The sequence below is a fragment of the Melospiza melodia genome, chromosome 4, assembly GCF_035770615.1.
Source record: "Melospiza melodia melodia isolate bMelMel2 chromosome 4, bMelMel2.pri, whole genome shotgun sequence".
Lineage (NCBI taxonomy): Eukaryota > Metazoa > Chordata > Aves > Passeriformes > Passerellidae > Melospiza > Melospiza melodia.
Window position 1 is genome coordinate 14,262,935 of NC_086197.1, and position 25,597 is coordinate 14,288,531.

Consider the following 25,597-nt stretch of genomic DNA (forward strand, 5'->3'; position numbering starts at 1 on the left):
GTGGCTTATGGAAGGAGGGAGGGGACACTGCTGCCCTGCCCTGCACTTCCTAGGGAGCCCATCCAGAGCTCCCCAAGCTCTGCCCACACTTGGCAAGGCTTGACTATGACTTCCCAGCCCCATGACTCACCACGCCTGAGCAGCGTGGCTCTGATGCCAAATTTCTTTCCAGGATCTCCAAATCACAGGACTTTCTAGAGCACTGGACAAAGTTTCAGGTCCACACTGCCCCCCTTCCCATCTGGCTGCTTCTGGTGCACCTCAGCTCTTTCTGGGAACCCTCAGAGAGGACAGACACCTTCAGCATGAGCAAGAATGGCTCCTACAAGGTGACCCTGCTTCTTTTGGCATTTTGCTTTATGTTAGTGAAGTTTCTTCCTGCAGACCTGGGGCTCTGGTGTACTGCTGCAGTACAAGGAAGGAATACACTACAAGAAATAGCAAGGTTCCTCCTGACCTCTGTATAAGGGAGATATTGTCATTACAGACAAAATAAACACTCAAATTTCATATGTATCAGACCACACATAGCACTGTGTTATTTATGGATGAAGCCTGTTCCTGAAGGAGCATCCTGCTTCTGTTTAAATAAGAAAAGAACAACAGCAACATGGGAATCCCATGAGGTTGAACAAGACCAAGAGCTGGTGCTGCACCTGGCTCAGGAGAGCCCCTCAGAGCAATCCAGGCTGGAGATGAGCAGATGGAGCAGCCCCTGGCAGAAGGACCTGGGGGTGCTGGTGGTGAGAGCTGGACATGGCTCATCCCACAGACCCCCATTGCTACGGGCTGATCTCCCAGCATGGACAACGGGAAAGGGGAGATTCTGCCCCTCTGCCCCACTCTGCCGAACCCCCCCTGAATTGGGATTGTTCAGCTTGGAGAAGAGAATCTTTGGGGTGACCTCATTGTGGACTTCCAGTGCCTGAAGGGAGCCCACAGGACAGATGGAGACTCTTGACACTACTGGGATGTAGTGCAGGAGAAGGGAGAATGGCTTCACAGTGATAGAGAGGAGGTTTAGATGGGATACTGGGAAGAAATTGTTCCCTGTGAGGGTGCTGAGGCCCTGGCACAGGGTGCCCAGAGAAGCTGTGACTGCCCCACCCCTGGCAGTGCCCAAGACCAGGCTGGACAGGGCTTGGAGCAACCTGGGATGGTGGAAGGTGTCCCTGCCCATGGGGTTTTGAAACTGGCTGAGCTTTAAGGCCCTTTGCAACCCGGGCCACTTTATGATTCTATGATTCTGTGAGGGTAAATGAGTGCAAGGCCTCAGGATGGGGGGTGAAGGACAAGGGGAGTGCAGGAGCAAATCACTGCTCCAGTGCTGGCCCCGTTTGTCTGGGCACCAGTCACTCGTGTTGGTGTAAAAGTCTCCTGCGTAGGGAGCTTGCTGAAGGGATACTGATTTTCAAAAAGACATAATTTTCTTTCAAAGAAAATTATTGGTACCTTGTACCAAAATTAGGTTATTACCCTACACAAAAGTAAACAGAAAATACCACGGGGTGTGATACGGCATGACAACTTTTTCATTATGACTGGCACAGAGGAATCTTCACTGCTCCTCAGAGGTGCCAGCTGAGGAGATGATTGCACCCTATGAGAAAATAACAACCTGCTCACAAATGCATCCTCCTGTTGTAAAAATTCAAGCAAACCAGTCACACAAATAGCTTTTAAATCAGATTTGTGTGAACAGAATGACAAGCTTACGTCAAATCTTGACTCAGAGCTTATCACAAATACACAGGAGGGATTAAACAAAGAAATCCATCAGTAGAATCAAAGCTGCATTAACATAATGGCACAGTCCTAAATAAAAGTACTTCACAATACATTCTTTGAAAGAGAGAGAGAGAGAGAGAGCGCGCAAAAGAGGGTGCAAACTATGTATTTAATGTGTGCTTAAGCAACTGTAACAGCATAGTAAGAGCTTGTATTTTTTCTGGCACAGCCCTCTGGTCATAATCCCATTGCATACTTTCAAATGTATTTTTAAATTGCTCAGCTTATGTCAACAGATTCATTCAAGGCTGTGTTATTAAAAAGGTGAATGCAAAATCCACTCTGACCAACACACCTACAATGAAGGATCACTAAATCACCCCTTTCCACATGAAAATATAATTAGAAATCACAGATATCAAAAAAGGAAGACAGTCCCTGTATTTAGCTCCAGCATGCCAGGATGATGCCAAATATAATTCAAGACTCATTTCCATTAAAAAGGTACCAACCAAAAAAAAAGTTAGAAGTGTTTACCTTGCCTGACTTTGCATGGGTAAACATTCCTGCATCCAGTGTAAGGGCTATATTTAGAAATGTGTCCTACCAGGAAGCTAAGTAGGCTTTAGGGAAATCAAAACAGTCCAGGGCTTGACTCTGAGGCAGATGAAGTCAACAGGGACCCCACCCAGGCCCAGAAAGTGCAGCCTCTTTCACCCCAGCGTGGGCAAATCCCCCCTCCCGGGCTGCCCAGGGAGAGCAGGGCTGCTGGAGCCATGGGAAGCCACAGCAATTACTGAAAAAGGAACAGCACTATTGAAAAAATGTTATACAAGCAGTGGTAAACCTCAGTGGCCTGGGTTTGAGACAACAGAAAATCCCTTTGACGAGTAGTAAACACACCAAAAATAGTGCTTGGCTCTTTTTAAAGTCAGCCTAAAATAAATCTCTTGGTTTTTTTGTATCCTGTTTTGCAGTTTCATATGAAGGTGCCCAGCAGCCATTTGCAAGCAGTATTAATGAGAAAAATCTTATTCCCCAGCCTCTGCTGGAGCATAATGCAAGCACAGAAGATCACAGGACTATCAAGCAAGAACCACATCTCGGCAAAATTCCAGCCTGCGAGGAGTAGCTTTACCTCATAGTGAGATTTTATTGTACCAAATGTCTTTGGAAAGAGAAAAATACTGACTTCAATGTCCTGAGCAGCCAAGAGAGAAAGGATAAGGAATAATCAGACTGCAGTGTTCGTGCAGCTTGTCCAGACCCTATTCTGAACCATTTCCACGTGGTTAAAGACTGAGCTCCCCTTCAGGCCTCAGCTGCCAGTGGGAGAACATCATCCTCAGCTGATAAGAAAGGGTATCTCTTTCTACACCAGGCACAGGGATTGAATGGATCCCCTCAATATCAAGACTCCTTTAGCAGCCAGTGGAGAGAACCAAGTACTTCCAGAAAAAAAGAGCACGTGTCAGACGTGCTCTAGGATGAATTATATGGGAAAAATTATTTTCTTCTAAATTTCCAATACAGGGAGTTAGCTCAGACTTAAATTTATGTCTTATAAATAAGATTCTGGGCTGGCTTGCTCCAGTAGGCAGTGCCATCTGTGCAATCACCATCATTTATTTTATCACCTATGTTTCTTATGTGCTCAGAGTATGTAGTAATTGTGGAAGTCACTGCCATGGCTCTTCTGGGGGCGGAGGTGGAAATAAAAATTCTGTAGTACTGGTAAGAGTTTCATTTCAACTTCCATGACAAGTGATTCTGTGATCATAATCTTCTAATTTAGTAACTGAGTATCTCCAAACTATACTTGTATTTCATTGCTGCATCTCTTGCACAGTTACAGCTATAGTGAACTCTTATCTAAAATCTGATGTGTTCTTTAGCTTTAAGTTCATCAAGGTTCACTTTAGCTTTTCTACCCAAAAAACCCCCACAATGTTTCCATGGTCATGAAAGTAGTAGATGGGGGGGATAAAAATGGCTTTGAACATCTGGCACAGTAGTTTTCTTTTTACTATTCTCCTTATGAGTAAATTTAAAAGAGAAATACACTGTTCATAGGAGCCTCTTTTTAAATATAGGCAATTATGATGCAGATTATGAAACAAGGATGGGAATTCAGTAACCTGTTTCTTATCTTGCAATGTGCAATCATAGATTTGGAATATAGGGCAGAATTACCATAAAGGCCAAGAATGGGGCTCTGAGCAACCTGATCTAGTTGAAATGTCACTGCTCCTCCTTGTCTTGCTGGACTGATCTTTAAATGTTGCTCCCAAGTCAAACCGTGCTGTGACTCTATCACGTACAGCATCAGAATTTTGGGCACCTGGCTCTATTATCATAACCAAATCTATTTTGCTCTTGATGATAAAATATTTTGTCTGATCCCCGCAGAACTCATGGTCTGGATGAGTTGAGCTCATTGTTCACCCCAGACCATTTTTCACTGCTGTTTTTCAGACGGGGCTGTTGAGGGACTTGTCTGTAGAAGAAAAGGTGTGGGGCAGAAGCAGTGGAGGCAGAAGCAGCACCGAGTCCTGCTGCCACCTTTCTGAAGGACCAGTGGAGTGGAACTTCTGCCATGTGTTTTTCCTCATAAAGAAATAAGGAAGGGCCCATGCTGAGATATCTGGAGCTACATCTTTTGGTAGAGCAACACACTAGCCCTAAAATCGTTTCAACGTTCCTCCTCATCTAGCAATTACTGAAGCACAAACATATAATCATGGGAAATGCTATAATTAACCATAAATCTCTGCTTCCAATCAAAAGGGCTCTGAGCTTTCATTTCAGCCTGAAAGACTGGAACAAGAGCACAACTATTAGGGAATCTACATCTGAATCAATTCCTGTCAGTGTGCTGGTACTGCTTTTTTTGGGCCAACCTACAAATTTGTACCTGTATGGTTAGCCAAAAACTCTAGATTATTTACCAACATCAGCACTAACTCAAAGGATCTGGCAATGCTCCATCTTGGAACTAAAGAGCTGATACTGTGCCCTTGCTTCAAGAAACATCACAACTATGCCTGAAATTGCTGCTCCTGTAAACTACACATACAAGAACTTGAGATGAAACAGAATTTTCTTACAGCTTTTTACTTTTTTATCCATTAAAATGTCCTGGGTTTGTGAGAAACTGAATACTCCCAAACACAAGGCCTGATGTTGCACAGCATTTCACAACTCTGCTTCCCCTGAGTATCTACTGAGGTTACTTTAAAGCCCCACTTCACCACAGCCTATGAAGAATTAAACATTTTGAAGGAAACAGAGTAGTAATAGTATTGCCTTTTGCTTCCAATTTTAACGCAGGAGAAATGCTGATTGTAGCAGAACTCTGGTTTTGCCATAACTAAAGTGGAAAGCCTTGAAATTTAGGCTGAAATTGGACTGATTTTAAGTACCTAAAAAACCTAGAGATGCATTTAGCTTGCACTGCAGTTTTCTGGCATCATGGACAAGGTCCTGGGGGGAACTGTTGGGACTGGAAAACAGGGATACAAAAAGAGATAAAGGAAGAGAAACTGGAGCATGATGAAGTGACTGTCCCAGTCAGCAAGTGTGAGGAGCCTGCCAGTGGTGTATTCTTCCCCCTAAATGTGCTAAAATCCAATAGAGATGGCAGGGAAAGGGGCAAATGTTTGAACTTCCAAAAATGCCCAGGTAAGGCATATACTGCTCATACACCGGGCAGAGAACTGACTGCAGTGAAAGGGGAGGGATGACTACAACATCTTTTTCTAAATCCTACCAAAATATCTCTCTGACACTGTTTAAAATGCAGGGATTCTCATGCCAAAAACCTCAAGCAAAATAAAAAAAATGCAGATTGCATCTTGCCTGCTGATAGCACATGCTGTTCTGGAGCATCAGGCTCAGAAAAAACCCTACTGCACTGAACTCATCTGGAGAGAATGCCAGTAATTCCAGGGACTGAGACTTCCAGGGGGTCACAGTTAAGGTTCTGCTGGTTTATGCCAGGATTCCTCAGTTTCTGTGCTTTTCAGTGGGGTGAGCTTTGCTGAGCAAGGCATTTTGGAAAGGCATGAGAAACCACTGGGCAATTTTAACTCTCTGTTAACAAAGATTTTTTAGAGTATTTGCTTTAACTGTGTCAGAGTGTGTGTTGGAAAGGAGTTGCAAAGGGGAAGCTGCATTTCAGGAGAAATTATCTCAAGCTGAAGTACTCTGCAGAACAGTGGAGATTGAACTGCTTGATAAAGATAATAAACAGAAGAGTTTAGCAGCAGTGAGTTCAACTTCAGGTTTCTGTACCTGTCCACCCTTCCTGTCATTCCTCTTTCTGGAGGAGGAGAAATCCATGGGTGGAGAGCACTCCAGCACTGCCTGGAGCTCAATTTTAGACACAGAAATCTTAGATATTCACTGTGACCTCAGGATAGCTGGTTGTTTTCTGAACAGGACTTTTACAAATACCACATCCCTCACATCCTCACAAGGGTCTGATTATTCAGAGAAGCCTAAAGGATCACTGCCTAAACATATGTGCAACCTGGTTAATGATTTTGCTCAAATGGCTGAAAGGGAGTTATCTTTTTGAGCAGGGCATTATACTCCTTGTCCTCCCACACCAAAAGCCCAAGCCAGCAATGTATTTTTAACACCAAGGGTTGTTTTGATTCTGCTGGCCTGGTTCTGCTTTAGGGAGTTTCTTTAGCCACACACAAACCCAGCTGAAGCTCCTGCACCCTTCAACATGTTTTTACACCCACTGTTCTGTTGTTCAGAGCTCTCAATTGCAGAGTCCAAACTCAGGGTACCTTGTCTTTGGCAGGCTTATCCTGAACTTGAGAGAATTTTTAGTCTTGTGGCATTTAAAAGGTTCTGGCTTTTCTTGTGGGACACTTTTTTTTGCAAAGGAAAAGAGGGTTTAGCATCTGGGATGGATAAAAAGATGTCTCACAGAGAGGTGACAGCATTATTAGTGGACAGTTATAAGGGATGAGCTGACCACACCAGAAATTTCTTTCTAAATCCATCATGTAGTGGTTAGAATGAGGCTCTGAGGCATGGATAAGCATGGACCATATGTCTGGTTTTGAGAAAATGCTAAATAATGTCTTCTAGATACTCATAAGGCATCTAATCCTGTAAAACCTCTTCTACTTGGTAGTCTATGTAGTACTGCCTTCCACAGATGTGAGTTTGTTTATTTGGGGAAACGAAAATAGTCTTAACTTGCCTTTGATTTTATTTCTCGTTTCATTTCATAACCCCTTCTGTCTATAAAAGCATACAACTAATTATTTAAATGGGATATTAATAGTCTGATTTTTGTTTTGAAGATCATTTAATTTTGCTTCCAGGCACGAGTCTGCTTCTCAGAACCACAGGATTCAGTCCCAACCAAGACAGAGACCCACATTACAGAAATGAACTCATCAGCTACTAAGGCACAGGAACTGAAAGTAGACTTGTGTAAAATGTCAAAAGATTTCTCACAACTGGGCATATGTAAATTAAAATTAAAAAAAAAAAGGAATTAAAGCAATATACACACACTAATGAATCAGAAAATTAACTAGAAATGGGACCTGGCTTCCTACAGAAAGTGTGTACTCTGTATCTATTTATAGCTACAAATGTAGAATATATATTTAGCAAAACCGAGTCTTACCAGAAAAAGTGCTGACAGTCATCTCAACTTGAGATGTCTATTAAAAACTCAGAGAGAGAAAGAAAGCACTGTTCTGATGAAGGACTGAGCAGAACAGATCTGACCTGCTTTTGCCATGCTGTCCCTGAGGTTATGATCCTGGCATTACAGGTATTTATAGGGTTGGTTTAATATCTTGAAAAATGTTACTCTTCTCTGGGTGATTATTTTTCACTTGAACCAGCAACATGGACAGATAATTAAAAAAACAACGCAAAAAAAAAAGAGATGCATCTCATTTGATGTCAGCTCTGTGAAAGGTGAGTGTCAAATTTAAACCCAGTCATCTGAGAGGTACCTCAAAGGCAGAGCCACCTTCTCCACCTCTGGATAAACACAACAGCACTTCCAAGTAAATTCCCCAGCTCTGGGACTTCTGACAATTTGCAGTGAAACACTGAACAGCTGCTTGCAGGAGCTCAGCCCCATCAGCTCTGATCCCAGCCAGGTGAGAGCCTGGCTCCAGGCCCACCTGGGCTCCTGCAGCTGCAAACTGCTCTGTATTGGTTATTTCTCTGAAGCACATTGAAATAGCTGGAAATGGTATTCAGCAGTTTTTAAATATCTGTAGTATTTCAGGCTGATAACATCTACCACACACACAAGTTATAACACCTACTTATCCCCAAATCTCACTCTTTTGATTACATCACTGAAATCTAAAGCATTAGCTCTATGTATGTCAATAGGCTAAACAGTCATTCTGCAAATATACCTATCTCCCTACACCCTTTGAAAACACAAAAATTATTTTCCAGGAGCTGTTGTATTCAGTTCTCAGTTAAACTTCAAGCTGCTTCCTTCAGCAAGGGTCAGTAATAGTCAAAATGTTTGCATACAACAGCATAATTTTTCCTAAGCTTTGGAGTTTGCCTTTGGAAAGTGCAAGGATTTTTTCCCCCTATGTATAAGGGACACTTTGAAAAATTGGGGTCAAACAGATTTGTTACTATGGTCAAAGCTGGATCTGTCAATTCTGACAGCTTTACTGAGCAGAATGCAGCTTGCTGCAAGCAAGGGGTTTTATGAGGGAAGTTAAAAATCTCACAAAATGTGTCTTTATGCAGCCCATAAAGGAAAAAAGTCCAAACTAAAATATTCCACTGATATTAAACACACATACAAAGTCTTGTACTGCTTGTTGCATGCCCTGAAGATCAGAAAAAAGATAAAAAACTCTTAGATAAAGGCATCCTGCCTTCCTGCAAGGGTCTCCAGCCTACATAAACATGGTCAGGAAGGGGCTAAGGTGGAGTTGTAATAAACCCCTGGTAAACTTGGAAGATAATTCTGTATGGAAGATACTGCTGGAAGGTAATTCTGATGTTTGCAGCAGTCTTTTGTGCTCCCTGCCTGCCCCCTCCTTGGAGATCAAACAGCACAGGTGCAGCACAAGGGCTGGCTGAGCTGTGGCCCCTCCAGGAGCTGAGAGATCATTTGGGAATGAGGAACAGAGTTTTCAATTTTCAGTGGAAAACAGCAGCAGAGCTGCCAGGAATCAGCTCAGAGGCTTCTCATGTTGCACACTCAGTTACACTGAGACCTGTCCCTGCATATCAGGGACACAGAGGAACCCAGATTTTTGCACAGAAAAGCTACCCTAAAGCTTTACCACTGAAGCTGTTTCAGTGTTGATGCTTTGGAGACATTTCCCCCCTTCCTGTACTCTTTCCTGGAGCTGGAAGATCAAAAGGTACAGTAAGTTTGCAGAGGATGTTTGTGCAAATTCTCTCAAAGTGATCCAACACAATATATTGCCGCATTACTGAATACTGGACCTGAAGCTTTTCTCTCTCTCTCTTTTTTTTTTTTTTTTTTTTTTTTTTTTTTTTTTTTTTTTTAATCTGTATAAACCTGGCTAAAAACAGATTTGCCTTTTTATTGTCTTTTAATTCAGACACTTGGAAAATTCCTATTTTGCCTTTCAATGCCACCCTTGTTGTGCACTGGGGATCAAGAGGAATGTTCAGAACAAATGTGTTGTGGAAGGAAGTGAATGAAAGCACTGCTAAGAAATTGATATTTTCCAAGAGAAAAAAAAAGGAAAAAAAAAAAGGTAAACCAGACCAAAAAATCTCCTACACAGGCAACTAAAAAGACAAGTTCATGGAATTCGGAGGCAGAAACCATGAATGGAGGGGAAACCCATTCAGAACCAAGAAATCCAATTCAGAAGAGCTGTGCTCTGCTCTGCTCCCAATCTGTTTAAATGACAAAATCATGTGCCAGCCAAAGTCTGCAGGAAAGTACACCTGTGTTGCCATAAACTCGTAAGTAAGTGCAGAGAATTTCCTGCTTTGCTCTTGGAAACCCTGTCATTTGTCAGCTCAAGAGCACACGGGAGGTTTGTTTCCCTTCCTCCCAGTCTTCTGTGGGATTTGGATGAGGTATGTAGAAAATTTTCCAGGCTCTTTACACCAGAAGTCTTTGACCAAGTGCCCACTAACTCCCTTAGTATGAAATGATTCCCCTTCCTATAGATATTTTGAATTTGCTTTGGTTTTTCCCTGCCTGTTCCCAGAGCTTCTGGAGATTGCCTGTCATCTGGGAGAGACTGGCATGGATTCTGTCAGGAGAGGTATTTAGCATCTCTAGAACTGCACGGATTGTAATTTTTAAACAGGACTGTGTTCAAAGATCTCTGGAGGTTTTCAATGGAATATTATTTTTCTTTCCATATTGGATGATTGCAATAGAAATATTATGTTCCCACACATGCACAAATAAAATCATCAGCTTTGTACCTCCTCCTGAGCCTGAAAGAAATGACACATTTTATGGGAAGCACATGAAAGAAAATTTTAGCATTTTTCCTTGATGTGAATTCAGTAGTTGAATGAAAAGAGTTGAGAGTTGACACCTTTGCTGAGCTGTTAAAAAACCCCCAACAAAACACAACCCCACCACGAAAAACAAGCCTTCCCCCCTTCTGGTCTGTGTCTTCATATCACTATTAAAATTCCATCTGAACCCCAGCCTTTTTAACCAAAGAGCAAGATGAATAATAATGGTAAATTTAAACCTACCCCAAACCATCAAAAATTAAACAAATACAATGCCACCACCATGCCCATAATGTTTACACCAAAAGGGGAAAGTGGCAAAAGGAATTAATTTACTACTATTGATGTGAGAGGCAACCTGCTCAAGCACTATTTCAGCTTCATGCAGCTCTGAAAGACAAAAAAGGAGGGAATGAAAGAGAAAAAAGGACGGAATAATCTTCTAAATAAGATGTTAAATAATCCACATTAATCAAACCCTGTAATATCTTCACACAGAGACATGCTGTCTGACAAGAAGGCCCTTTTAAGCAAGTAAAAACAGAGGGAAAAAATATCAAAAGATCTGCTGAATATTTTTTTCCAGTTTATTTTTCCCTTTTGCTTCCCTGCACTAACAATTTTTAAGAGGCCAAAGATATTCCAAGTGAAATGTCACCATTCTTACAAGCTTAAATAAACTATTTATTAGCAGTAGACTAAGTACTCTGAAGAAATTTATTTGCCCTGGCAACAATATTTATAAATGACCTATGAAATATTATAACATTGTAGAAGCAGCAGGCTTGCAGTTTGCCTGTGAGGATCCAGTTCCAGTCAGCACAAGTGCATTTAGAGGGAATATTTAGGGAAATATTTCTGCAGTGCAGCAGAAGGGAGAAGATGAAAAGCCCACGAGCACAATCGTTTCTTTGACACTGGCAATAAATAAATATAGAAGCAATAAATAAATAAATCATTCAGTTCCAGCAGCCCTTTTTACAGTGCCCATCAATGGAGTGTGTGCTGCCTGTCCAGGAGAGGTCTAAATGGGACAGGGAGCTGAGATCCTCAGCCACAGCCCCATGGGGCTCCCCGAGGGGAACACAGGTCCCCATTGAGCCAGGGACACACGGGCTGCTCTTTACGGGGCTGTTTCTGACCAAAACACCCAGCAGAAACCCAGCAATTAGGTATTCCAAACAGAACTGCTATTTTGAGAACAACAAACTTCATTAATGCCTTAGGGGGGGAGAGGGTGGAGAGGGCTGAGAAGTTAAATGCATGTGTGCACACAAAGGTGTAAAATTCAGGCTATTTAAATGCTAATAAATACAGTATTTGAGCACTCGTCCCCCCCCCCCCAGTGACAGAGAAGCCAAACTATTTGGTTTTGCACTACAAAACTGTTTTATAGAACAGCCTAAATTGGTGATATTTGTCCTCCAACACATGATACATAAGAAAAAAGGAGAGGAAAAAGAGGAAATAAAACAGATGAATAATTCTAAAACTGGATACTACTTCCTCAGGTGAAGATGGCAGTTTTGACCATGGAAGGAAACATGAATCAAGGACTTCAGGGTTAGGTTTCTTGAGTATTTTCAGTTCAAGTCTTACTTAATTTGCTAGGGTTTTTTAAATAAATGAGCCAACACACAAACAACAAAAGATTTTTTTTCCCTAGTATCAGGTATATCACAAGGAAAAGTCAATAAAGTTTTTGATATCTTCAGATATCAAAAACTAGCTTCTTGTATGTCCTTTGTTTTCACTGAGGAACCAGTTAGGAGAACTTGTGGCACAAACACAAATGTCTCTTTGGGATTTAAACACAGAAATCCTCATTTGGAAGACCAACAAGATGTCATGAAGAACACAACATCTACCTAAAACATTGCAAGGCTGACACAATGATTCAAAAAGCCCCCAAATCCCAGCATTTTGGTGCTCTATCATAGGCTGTCACACTGATGCAGTAGACTTCAGCGCAGGGGTTTAAGTTTCCTAAATGTCCTTAATTGTTCACTTGGATGTTTTTTTCCCTAACTGACCCCTGGTTCTTTGCACACCAAATGTGAACATGCTCAAGGCAGAAAGCCCTGCTGAGATGTGGTCAGGAGCAGGTCCCAACAATGCACAAGGCACAGGGCGTGTCACGATTTTCATCTTGACAAGAACATCGAGCCTGAGCTCATCTAGGGAGTGGTCCTGGACAAGAACCTCCACTAACTTGGCCAGGGTTTCCTGTTTATAACCGAATAAGGTGTCTTTTTTGCCTAGCTTGCAAAACAAGCAGGGCACTACCCACTGCTGATCCTTAACTTCTGCTTCCCAGAAAGACTTCTCACAGTGCACAGCCATCTGTTCTGCTCAGGGTGTCTGTCAGGCTCATGGGACTGTGTGGAGGTGGGTACAGAAGAGTGGGGTTTTTTTCCCTCTTCAAAAGTAATGAGAATTCAGACTAGTGGGACTGCCTACAAAATTTCCTTGGGATTCTCCTTATGTGTCCACTTGTGCTGCAGCCCTGTGAGCGTTTAGGATTGTCTCTGTGTAAGGTCCAGGTGACATAACCACGATTCAGACTATGGGACATCCCTGTGAGCTGAGGAGCACCCCAGCTGCAGAGGAGGTGTGTTATTAACCTGTAAACCATGCCATGGCAGGTCCTTGCAGCCCAGATGGGTGCGGGGGGAATGGAGAGCACACAGGACAGGGGGAAGACAGTGTGGCTCTATGCATCCCCATGTCCTCCTGCAGGGCAGCACCATGGCCTTTCTCCTTGTTGTCAAACACAGATGGCAGCAGCCCAGGGTTTAGAGATCACACCAAATCCAGTACCTGGAGCTCAAATCAGCTCTGGAAATGATCAAGACTCAGGCCAGGGGTGTGAACATAAGGCTCAAGAGTCTAGCTCAGTATGTGTGAGACTGGAGCAGCCTCTCCTCAGGCCACACCAAGGGACAGCCAATGAAGCAGTAAAGACCTATTTGCTCTGGAAAACAACAGACTAAATAAATTTTGCTAAATAAATTCCAACAGATTAATGGTATTCCCTTCCCAGCTTTATCTTCAAGACATTATATTTTCCATCCTTCCTTCTTACTCTTCCCTGCTCCCCCCATTGGCGCTCCCTTGCTGCCTGGTCTTTGTGTGGGTGCAGCTCAGAGCTCCACGTGTGCCCTGACAATGATGAAATGAGAATCAGGAACCGAGGCTGACACATTAAAAGGTGCAACACAAGATATATTCTGTTCCTTGCTGAATCCAACTTGGTCCACTCTGCCTGCTTATTCTAGTTAAATGCACATGTCAACATATAAAAAGTTATTTCAGACTGCAGCGTTTGGTTCCGCGAGCCAAGCCAAATGAACACAGGAATAGCAACAGTACACACACAAGGAAAATGAAGTTTTTTTTTCCTCCTACTGTGACATTTTTGAAGGCAGCCAATTATACATTAAAAACATCATGAATGAGCAGTGTAATTTTGGAACCATAACTTAAAGTGAAGTATTCCTTTAAGTATGAAATTAATATAATCATGACATTTTAACAGTTTTTCATGGTCCTGCATTCTCCTACAAGGACTCACTCTAAGTAAACCTATACGCTATATAAAAAGACCACAATAATCTTTTCCCACTAGTAAAATTGCTACTCCTATGAGTGCTACATATATAGGAATTTTTGCATACATAAACATAGTGTGGTCACTTGTGGGATCTATAGATTACATTGGGGGCATATTAAGGGAGTAATGCATGTGCCAAATTTGTTGGCGTGTTTTATAGTGTCTACATTTTTCTATCCTGCGCTATTTTGTACATTTCCTGCCCTGACATAAATGACCTCATTAACAAGAAATTCTAATAAGTATACAGAGGGGTTTTTTTTATTTCAAGCCCTGAACTTTGCTGGCTACAGCTTATTTTTATTTTGTGACCTCCCCTTGTATGTATAGTCTTGGAGGAGGAGAAAGGGGAGGAAAAAAATAATAAAATGAAACAAAATTCTGCTCACACAAGGGAGTTTTCTGCTGAATGACATAACCTGTACTCTGAGCTATGGTCAGCCTGCTTTACCAGCCAGTAAAATTAAGTAAATTCGGAGAAGATATTTTAGGGATTGAAATTTGCCTTCCAAATACAAGCAGTGGGTTTTTGCCTTCCAAGCCAAAGAGGGAAATCACACAGCAGCATATGGAGTACTCTATTCCCCACATATTAAAGTTGTGTTAGCTTTACAGCAGTTCTGTCACCATTCAGTATCTTACCCCCCAAGAAGACATGTTTTACACAGGATCAGAAGTCTATTTTTGCAATCCCACCTCAGGGTAAAACTCATTGGGGCTCCAGGATCTGACACCCTTGCAGTGATCCCTGCACTAACAGCCCCTCTAGCTGGGGCTAGAAATAAATTTGTTCTGAATATCAGATATACTGTTTTCTTTTGGGGTTTTTTCCCTCTGGATAGTGAGTTCAGAATGTGCTACAGTAGGAGAGCTGAGAGTACCGAGTAAAAGCTCCAGTTAGCAATAACAGCAATATTCAGTACAATCTAAGTTCTTTGTAGACTCTAAAAAAAGGAGGCTGGAATCCATAAAATGTAAAAAGTAGCCATAAAAAAAGATGTGGATGCAAAAACTACAAAATATCAGTCAGAGCTCTATATGTTTACTGCACACACAGCTAACACATCCAGTGCACCAAAAAACCTGCTGCCTAAGGCACAGCTATGCAAGGCTGCAAGACCAGACTCCAGTGACACCTGAAGCAGATTCTGAGCTCAGGCTTCAAAATCCTCTAAGAAAATCAAATTTGTTTGCCACTTCCAGCAAGAATGACTTCTTGTTTCACCTCCACCCTTCTCCTCTGTCAAGTTACCATTTCCCAAGCTCCTGCCCTGGCCTCACCTCCCAGCCATCTCTGCTACCCTGGGGCAGCTGCCCACTGATTTAATGATGAGGGTGAATGGAGAGGTCAGAGCTAAGGGGGGCACAGAAATGTGTGTCCTGAGGGCACTGCTGTGGCCTTGCCTACCCAGCCCTTCATTCCTGAAGATGGATATCCCATTTACATGTTAATCATACTTATAAATATGGCTTTATGGTGAGCACACTCTTTGGATATAGTCCTGCCCTTCGAAAAATGATTTCTAACTGGCTTGCCCAGACTAATTTCGGGTATGTAAAGTGGTACTGGGAAAAAACTGCTGGGCTTCAGTTCCTGGGCACTCATCAAGGACATTCCTCTTTCTATGGCACTACAGAACTTTTTAATCAGAGTGGAGAAAGCACTGCACAAAGGTAGAAATGCCCTCTGCATGGCACCCACTCAACCTTGGTATGAGTTCCAGGCTCAGCCTGCCAAAGGCAAGACTTGCGGCTGGTGGCTTCAAGAAACTTTGCAGATACCTACAGTGACAAGTTGTGCAAAGGCAGTAACAAAATTCACATTAACAGGCAGCTCGTGGTAAGGCTGAGGAGGAAAGTTAAAGAGGTTGAAGCGTTTTGAGCTGCTGTAAAGAACATGGGCTTCTGCTGCCTCCTAGGGTATGTCCTGACGGCAGAGCTCGGGAGAGACCTGAACTCCTGCAAAACTTCCCCAGGGCAGGGAAGGTGCCAATGGGTTTATGAGGGCAGAGAGGCCACGGTGGTCTAGTTCTGAGCATTCACTTGGCCTTTCAGCTGCTTTTGCTGGACAGTGTGTAAGAATATAAACCAGAGTCTGCAACAGCTACTTACGGTCAGTACAATTAAAATCCCTTAAAAAGCCTAACATTTTAAATACACACTCTGCAACTCATGTTCATCCTCTTCCTTTTGGGAGTTTTGAGGCTCCAACATTTCTTTTTTTTCATGGGTATGTACATAGCAAGGGCTAGAAGTAAATAATTTTAAAAATTCTCACTGCTGAGGAACACCCCTGGTGCAGGTAGCTGGGCTGGCAAGCTGCAGATGGAAATGCAGGCTGAGATGCAGGTTTAAATGCAGAGTGAAGTACAGGCTGAGCTCTGGGTGGAGCCCAGGACTAGAAGATGAACTGCTGATCTTTGGGGTGACAAAGGGCACAAAGGCAGGTGACAGCCAGCCAGGTGAATGGACACTGAGACACAGCAGCAGCAGCTGGGAATTGCCGACCTTGGACAACAAGGGAGATGGAAACAAGTGATGGCAGCGAGGTGGATGGACACGGAGATGGGGACTGGCCATGGGGAGACTGTGATGGGATAAAATCCCAGAGTTCCTTTGCTGGGGTCCCTCCTTGGAGGCAGCAGCTTGGGCTGTTTCTGTGTCACTGCCCCAGGAAGAAGTGGTTTTATGGAATGAGACGTGTGGGACTCTGCCACCTCTGCCATGGCAAAGCTGGTGTGATGTGAGGGGGGTGTGGGGAGCCAGGCCAAGGAAGGGCCTTCAGTCCCAAAAAGTCTCTGAACTTGGGAGTGCCACTGCCAGAGAGCCCCAGAGGGAATGGTCTGACTGGGGAGTTTCCTTAACATCCCATAACTGCACAACTCCAAATGCAGAAGCCTTAAGAAACACTCAGGGTAGAAGGAAGCTTGGAATAACATTGCTGATAGTCTCTGCAATCTCTACTCCTGAAGAGGAAAGGCAGCTGTGTGAGCCAGATCCTCAATCCAGAGGGAGATCTGGTCAGACACTTAACCTGACTGGCAGAAACAGCCTAGCCCTGTACTACCCCACATTTCACATTACACTGTTTTGGCTCTATTCCACACCTGTAAAGTTGCTTTATATGCCTTGCTGCATCTTTTACCTCTTGAAAAACAGTCCTTTTTCAGTCAGTTATAGCCTCTTATTTTTCATAGTGCTTTTCAGAAGAGAAAATGTGACTGAATTTTCAGTATTTCTAGTTGTCAGGTTTTGAAAACACTGAGGCCACATGTGCCATCTAACTGTGGGCTGTAGGTCTCAGAAACAAATACAGAGCTGCCAGTTTGGTCCTTGATGATACCTCCTAAACCAGAGCAAGCAGGGGAGATCTTTATCTACAGATACAGGAGGGGGCAGCCGGGGGGAGTCAGGCTCTGCCACCAGGGAACAAGGGACAAAAGGAAACAGCTCAAGTTGTGCCAGGGGAGGTTCAGGTTGGACATCAGGGAGAATTTCTTCCTGGAAAGGGTGGCCAAGCTTGGAAGGGGCTGCCCAGGGAGGTGGTGGAGTCCTCATCCCTGGAGGGCCTGGATAGGGCATTCAGTGTTCTGGGCTGGGTGAGAAGATGGGGAACTGGCACAGGTTGGACTCGATGATGGTGGAGGTTTTTTCCAAGCTAAGTGACTCTGTGATTCTGTGACAGCTTGTCAGCACATCTGTAGTGCTCATTTGTCCATCCACAGCTTGCCCAGCACTCCTGGAGCAGTGTGCTAGACCCACAGCAGGGATGGTGGATGCTGCAGTGACTACAGCACCTCCTGAGGTCTCCTGCAAGCTGAACCACCCTGTGCTCCCAAAGCACCTTATCACAGCCACTGAACTCAGAATGCTGGCTCTGGCCTCATGTGACAGCACACATTTTATGGGCATTTTAGCCTGGAAAAACACTCCCTCATAAAGAAGAAAGCACAGTCCTTCAAATACAATGCTATGAAGAGACCCCTGGGTAAAGTGCTCAGTGATTTAGTAATATTTAGTTGTATTCTGACAATGCAAAACTCGAGGATGGAACCTGGAACAACATAAGAACTGTTCCCACATGACCAGAAGACAACTGAGGTACTCTGCACCACCTCTCCTTCTCATGCTCAAACCCTCTCCTCCTGGTCTCAAAGGACTGCAGTGTGGAACAGACATATTGGCTAACATGTGCTTCATTCAAACACCGCAGAACACCCAAACTTCTCAACAGGAAAAAATATTATTTTACTTTATCTACACTATTTACTAGTAGGAAAAGTAATTATGCTGTAGAAATATGTATTACTGGCCTGCTTGCTTTTTCCTGCTCCATAAAATTCAAAGCTATGTATTGAAAAGGACAAACTGGTGGTAAATACAGGGAAAAAAGTGTTTTTCAGTTTTTCTCTCCCTCACATCATTAGCCTTTATATGCAGTCCTATATATGAATTTTCTGTTGAAAGTTCTCTTCCTTAGATGCAGCTAATACATCAGGGAATGTTGTCGCATTACTGCAGTGACTTGGTGAGTTTTTTCTGGTTTTTATTTTTCTTTTCTTTTACAGAGTGCTGTCATCCTGTAACTTGCCTGGCACAGCACTGTTCTTCATACTGCTTCTTACATATAATGCATTGCAAACACCCAGAGACCAGTTATAGCAAATTAGGCTTGAATTAGCCCATCACTCAGCTGCCATCAGTGGATGAATAGCTCAAGGATTAAATAGATGCTTGCTCTGATTCAGCACCACAGCTCTTGCATGAAACAGAAATCCAACTGTTAGTCTGGGAGCTATTTGAATAGTAAAAATCTGTTTGTTTGTTTGTTTGTTTTTTTCAGTGTACTTTCCTTGATCAAGATGAATTAGAGGTCAATATTACATGGCATTCAAATAGCATTAAAATTGCCCTGTGAACTACTGATCTGAAAAATGTGGTAGGTGAAATAGCTACAGTAATTCTGAGGAAAATGTTTTTTTTTTCCTATAAGAAAATTTTACTGTGTTCTCTGTGAATTCTTCATGATGTTGGAACTTCTTTTATTCAATCATAAAAATGAATTAGAAATAAACCTGTTCAACTGAAATGCTCAGAAAATCAAGAGTATTTCACCCCAATTCTCACTTTCAGAAAGTCGTTCTGAAGTGGAAAACTGGAAACACTTTCCTTCAGTGCATGATTTAAAACACATGATTGTGGCGCTTTCTCAAAAAAAATGTTCCATTGGAAACAAATTGTCATTTTCAGATGGAGAAACATTCCAAACAAATATTCTCAACCTGTCTGTAGGAAGGGCAGCACTTGCAGTGCACAGGCATAACCAACAGAGAACAGCTACAAAATATATTTTTGAATAAAGCTTTCTAAACGAAATTGTTCAACATCTGAAATTATTGGAGGTAGCAGAAAGTGTTCAAATGACTTTTTTTTCCATCAGAAAATAACAAATTTTAAAACACTGCAACACTGCTCATAAGAAAAGGCAGGCTTAATGCATTAATGAATTTACACTTTTTTTTTTCCAAGAGGATTGGTACAACACTCCAGTTTCACATTGCTAATCAAAGGCATTTTGATTTGGGGCCCAGGATCATGTAGAACATTATGTTTATTTGAAATAACCTATTAAAAACATTAAAAAGTAGATATAAAATACTTAAAGGTGATCTGATTTTTGTTGTTCTTTGGATGTTCAGGTCAAAGCTCTTAATGGGAGGATCTGACTTTTTACAAAAAAAAAAAATCAAAATCTCAAAAATGCTCTTATATTTTTTTTCACCCAATAATAGTGAATAAATTACTTTGTTGCATCATAAGCAGCAGAACCAGCAGAGCTGTGACTCCTCTCCATTTGTGGCTGGACTTTCTGGCGCCTGAGAAGAGCCACACTCACACTGCAGTCTGTTCTGGGAGCAGGGGGATTTCCAGAGTGTCTGTCCTCTACACAGGCTCTGATTTTCCCTAAAACTCACAGGAAATCACCATCTCCAAGCTCAGGACCCTTTCCTCTGTGTAGGTCAAAGCCAGTTGTGATGCTGGGAAGGTTTTTTTGGAGGACAGGAAGGCACAGACAGGACCCATCATCTACAGCCTTCTCTGTCAGTGCTGCTATTTCCAGGACCTTTTCCCTGCAGGTTAAACAGCTGGATACCTCAATATTGACTAGATTCCCAATGGATTAGATTCCCAATGTTCTAACAGCTCCCTTTTGTGGTATTTCCCAGCAACCCTAAGTCACTGTGGTGTTTTTCTCTCCCTCAGTGCTCACAGTTACTCCGTGTGCTCCTCTCCAGGAGCACTTGTTCTTCTTCTGCAAGTGACTCTCTGCTTTTCTTACTAAAGAGAAGCTTTGAACCCAGCTGATTCCAGCTGCTCTGCCACATCTGGCTGTGAAACCCCTGCCCTGCACACTCCAAGGTGTCCAAATTCCTGGGGAATTCGCTCCCACCAATGAAGTTTCAGCCAAAAGAGCAGAGAAGCAACAAGGCTGCACCAAGTGCCTAATCAGAGCAATCCTTGAGACTGCTCTAAATGAGATCAAACTGTTGGGGCTGGATCCCAGTCAGTGCAATCCCTGGGGAGCACACACTGCCATCTGCACGCTCATTTATTGGGCTTTGGAATTATTTAACATTTGATTTATGGTGGTGAATTGCCTCCTGGCAAACGTTCACTGTGCAAAACTCTCTGTTCCCTCACCCATTAAAAATCAGGGCCTGATCCATGTGAAAGCTCCCTGATGAGTTCACTACGTTTTGGATCAGGCCTCTGGGTCTCAAGACTGGCAGATATTATCCCATTTCTGTCCAATTTTCCTGCTCAAATTTAGAAGAAGCTCAAGTGTTTTCCATCAATGTTTTTATGTTTACTTTTGGGAGAATCCTCACAGTGGGTCAGGTTACTGTGATATAGAAAGGATGACCCACTCTGACATACAAATTTTCCAAAGGATCTCAGCCTGAGGCTGACATCTGCCTCTGAGAATTTCAGCCCAGATGGCTGGAGTTTGGCAAAGATGGAAGGAACTGAAAATAGAGCTCTGTAATGGAAAGTGGTGTAGAACCTTAATAATAGGAGAGTGCTACCAAATACCACATATGATAAAGCTCCACAACAAAAAAACATAAGGGAAGCATTGAGGGAGGATTCTTTTCGTTATGCCTCAGAATATATGATCCATCTCTTCTCTTACTTGAAAGGGTATCAGAGTTAGCTCTTATTTTTGCCTGATCCTCCAGAAATTACATCAAAATCAGGCAGCTCAAACCCAGCCTTTCCCTCTCAACTGTACTGAACAGGTTTATCTGAGGAGCATAAGCCCATCCCAGAGAGTCAGAAGAAGTCAGGACTACAATAGTTCATCTCTGCAGACTAGAAAAGTTGTGTGGCTGAGATCTAAGCAGTTAAATTTTCATTACTTTGTTTGCAGATTAAAAGCCTATCTTGATGTTTCAGTTACAAGAACACAATTTCAGTTCTACAATACTCAGCATACCACAAAGATACCTTTAGTCATAATAGGTGTAAACATGATTTCACTCAGATTCATTCTGATGAGTCCCTATTTCTGAGTGTTTGAGTCCCTATTTCTGCTTTCATCTCATCTCTGTCAATTTGCTCTTGATGAGCAGGATGTGAACACAGGAGCTGTAATCTTGTTAAAGTCATTTAAGAAATTTGCTGCCATTTGCACCTGCATAAATCCTGAGTAACTTCACTGGCATAAATGGAAGCACAATTTGGCTGGAGGCATCAGGGCTTTAGTTTTTTCTTACTTGTGTTTTGTTTTAATTCAGCAACAGATTAAAAATAAAACTCTGATGACATCATGCTTATGGCACAGAGTCAATGGATTTATGCTGGACTGCTCCAGAGTAAATGAGATAAGTCTTTGACCTAAGAAAATCCACACAACACCCATGTGCAAGCAGCCTGCTGAAAAGCTTTCTGCTATGGAATGGAACTTTAAGGAACTGGGGGCAAACAACCCACAAACACCTTGGTGCCAAAACCCAGTTTTGTTAACAAAGGGGTTTATTTCAGACATATTCTTAAAACCTCAAAAGTGTAGCATGCTCATATTGCAACTGACTCATCGTGCACAAATTTTTGGCTTTTGTTTTTCTTTTTTTGTTCCTTTTTTTTTTAATGCATTTTAGTTATGTCCATCATAGTATTGCTCACAAATTAGGGGTTCATAATGGAAAATCTTACTAGCTTTTCATGCTGGTGGTGCTTGCAGGCACTGCCATGATAAATAATTTACTATTTAATGACTCCTGATGTAATCACAGCAGGAATCAGGTTCATCAACATCCATCTCTCCATTGTTACCACTCTTCTCTGAGCCCATCCTTTTAGCTCCCAACTGAAGCTGTGTTTAAATTGGTAAAGAGAGAGTTTACTGCCACAATCCAACCTCTACATTTGTTTATGTTGGATGACATTTTTGTCCTGGCTCGCATTACTCAGATGGATAAAACTCAGAAGGGTTTGCTTTATTGCCCTGTTTTCTCTTAGTGTTCCTGCATTTTTTAAATGCTACCAAATGGTTGCTTTTGGCTCTCAGCATTATCACATGTTGTCTATAAGTATGGAAATAGTTATGGTAATATGGACGTAAATCATAACTGTAAATACCACATAAAAAAGACTGCCATATAATTATAAAAATACCTAATAGATTTCTTTTTCAAAGACAACACAGCTGTCCTTTCTAACCTTTCATTTGCAGATTCTTTTCTCTCCTGTTTTTATTTATAGGTTGCCGTGCAGTTTGACATAGCACACCATGATTTTTGTTTCTAATTTTGAAAAGAAAAGGAAAAGAAAGAATACCCATTTCATCATAAAGAAACATTAGTTTACAATTTTGAAAAGAAACTAACGCCAGCTCTAGAACATCATCTTGGAACCAATCTCCCTCTTAATACATTTCAAAAGGATCTGTCAATGGCTACATACCACAATACCCTGCCATGGAACTGAAGGAGGGGTCGGCCAAATGGCACACATCACATGTTGGGAAGGAAGCCCCATTCTTTCTCCAAACATCTCAGTGGGGTTTTTTTTTTGTGAAAAGAACCACACTAGGTTATTGCATTGGCCACAACAAAATAAGAATTTTATGCTCTGCTCAAGGAAAAACAGGTTGAAAAGTGTTCCAGGCAAACTCCCCCTATGCAACGTGCCATGTCAGTGAGAGGAGTGAAGCCCTGACACTGCTGATGTTGCCAAAAAGAAGTTTGGATTTTTTTTTTGCCTGAGAGATACCACCATGCATTTCACCTGTTTCTAGTCAGCTTTGCAATGCTTTAAGGCAAAAAGGAGTAGACTTTTTTTTTCTGCAGGAGTTGCACAATGCTTCATCCTCCACAAACTGGTTCTTACCTCTTCTCTGTTAGTTTAAACTTCCAGAAGGAGCCTGTTTGGTCACAAAAGAGAGGCTGCAGGCAGTGCTCTCATGCCACATGAATGGAAGGCTGTTATCTTTGTACCTTTGCAACATTTTTGCCTCAAAGCTTCTTCACCAAGCAACCCCTTCAGAGACCTGTGCCTCTGGCTTTCTGTACAGCAAATGCCATGTTTTTGCTGAAATAATAGCAAGCCTCTCCAGGGAATGGAGTTCATCTTAACCATCAGAAATGTGTGCTTCCCTCTCCCTCACTTTGCAAAAAGAGTAATTATGGCTTTATGCAGAACAACACACAGCTCTCAATGGGTTTGTTACACTCTGATTCCCTTCAGGAGAGGCAGATAAAACTATTGAACTGCAAAATGCTGGTGGGGAAGGTCAGTCTGGACCAGAGGTGTGCTCACTGCTTATTGATACAGCTCATTTAGGCAGATAACACTCTCAAATCCACACTGCATTTTTATCAGTCTGCACCAACTGGCCTTTGTCCAAAAATATGTCCTTTTATCAGATGTGTAAGTCTTTTGGGAGGCTGCCATCACTAGATTGGGTGACTGAATGTTAAAATAATTTCTCCAGGGGGAAGAGGTTGATCCCAAAGGTTTTCTAGTTCCAAAGGGGAGATCATTTTTCACCACCAGCTGGAGCCTGATGTCAGACATGCCCTTGCTTCATTTATTCTGCTCAGAGGTTGAAACTCAGCTTGTCCTTCCTGATTGCAATATTGTTTCACGTTTGGACACATACAGTTACTACAAGTGAATTGTTAGAGCAGGAGAGCCCATGAGACATGGGAAAATAATTTAGGGGAAACAGTTTGACAGCAGGATGCAGTAGTTTCTATTGTCCCATTAAAACAGAGATAGCTGGGAACTTAACTTTGTATTCATTATGTAAACAGATGTATTGTAGCCTGATGTGCCAAAAAGATGCAAATACAAAAAGAAACTCAAACAAACCAAAACCCCCAAATTTATGCCACCAAAACCTCAAGCAAACCAACAGAACAAATATTTGCCCTTCTTCTGCACCATGTCTACTTACTTAGCAGGAATATGAGACTGAAGCCTTGTACACCTGAAAGAATGGTAATTTGTACTAAAAGATCAAATGCCCTGGGTTCCCTCTGAGTCTGGCATTTATTTTACATTTGCAGTTTGGTCTGAGAACAAAAAGGAAGCTGCAATGATTGACTCATCTTATGAAAACATCTTGACACATTTTTATCCTTTTCTATGTGTTTTCTCTGCAACAATAAGTAAAGAGAGGGGGAAATCACCAGTTCCCATGCAAAATTTAAAGTTTAATTCTTCAAACAAAAGAGCAGCTTGGTCTTGCCCACTAATGCACTGACTTTATTTAGACCATGCTTAAATTAAACACAGAACACAAGCAGGTACCAGAGATCAGTCACTGCAGCATTTCCTGCATCTCCTGTAACATTCCTCTTCTTACACCAAGATGCCTCTGCAGCCGTCTAAGTCAGGCTTTGAAATAAAATTGATCAAATCCACAGCATATTGTGCTAAAGCTGGACCAAGGCCAGACACACTAAAAACTTTCTCACCTCTCTTCTTCATAAATGGAGAAGGAGACCATGAACTGCTACTTCCAGAGGTATTTACAATTTCTCACTCAAAGCACTCCAACTATTATCACAGATACTTTTATTGCTAAATTTCCAGTCTGTATTGGGGGTTTCTCTATATGTGCACATTCAAGAACTCTGAATGAAGCCGTGGCATGAATTTACAGAGTATACAGAGGCCAGAGAGCAATTTATCTCTTTCAAAGTGAGTAAGGCAATGTGAATGAAAGCCATTTTCACTTTGAACGGCTGTGGCTGCACAAGGGATCAATCCACTTTAAAATTGGCTCAGATAATGTCTTTATCTGATAGGCTGATTTTCTTGACATTGTGCAAGAAAGCTAAAAATCAAAGAAAATCTGTCCTTTGACAATTCAGTGTCACATATTTCTGATGTTGTCGTAGCAATCATCATAAAAATATTGATTTTTGATTGTATTAGTTTAATTTAAATTTCTGCTTTTTGGCAAGATGCACAATTCTTAAGAATTATGAGAAGTTTCTTTCCTCTTTCCTTCTCACCTCACTCCCCCAGAAAAAAGTGAAAAGAGAATTTGCATGAAAATTTGAGTGAGACAAGGCTACAAAAAGGGAGTGGATATGCCAAATTCAAATGGACTTTTGTCTGAGCACCATCACACCCCCCAGCAAAGCCACTATGCTGCTCCTGCCCAGACAAAGTACCCTGCTGGAGGGACATGAACTTGTAGAGGTAGGTAAGAGAGCTGACTAAAATACTGTTACAGAAATAGAGTCTGAGTTTTGAGCAAAC

At 42.1% G+C, this 25,597-nt stretch overlaps 1 protein-coding gene across 1 annotated transcript in view; it reads right to left on the minus strand.

The window, feature by feature from the left end:
* The window catches only part of LOC134417124 (potassium voltage-gated channel subfamily KQT member 1-like), a 336,325-nt gene that overhangs the window by 149,088 nt on the left and 161,640 nt on the right, over positions 1-25,597 (minus strand). The window lies entirely within an intron of this gene.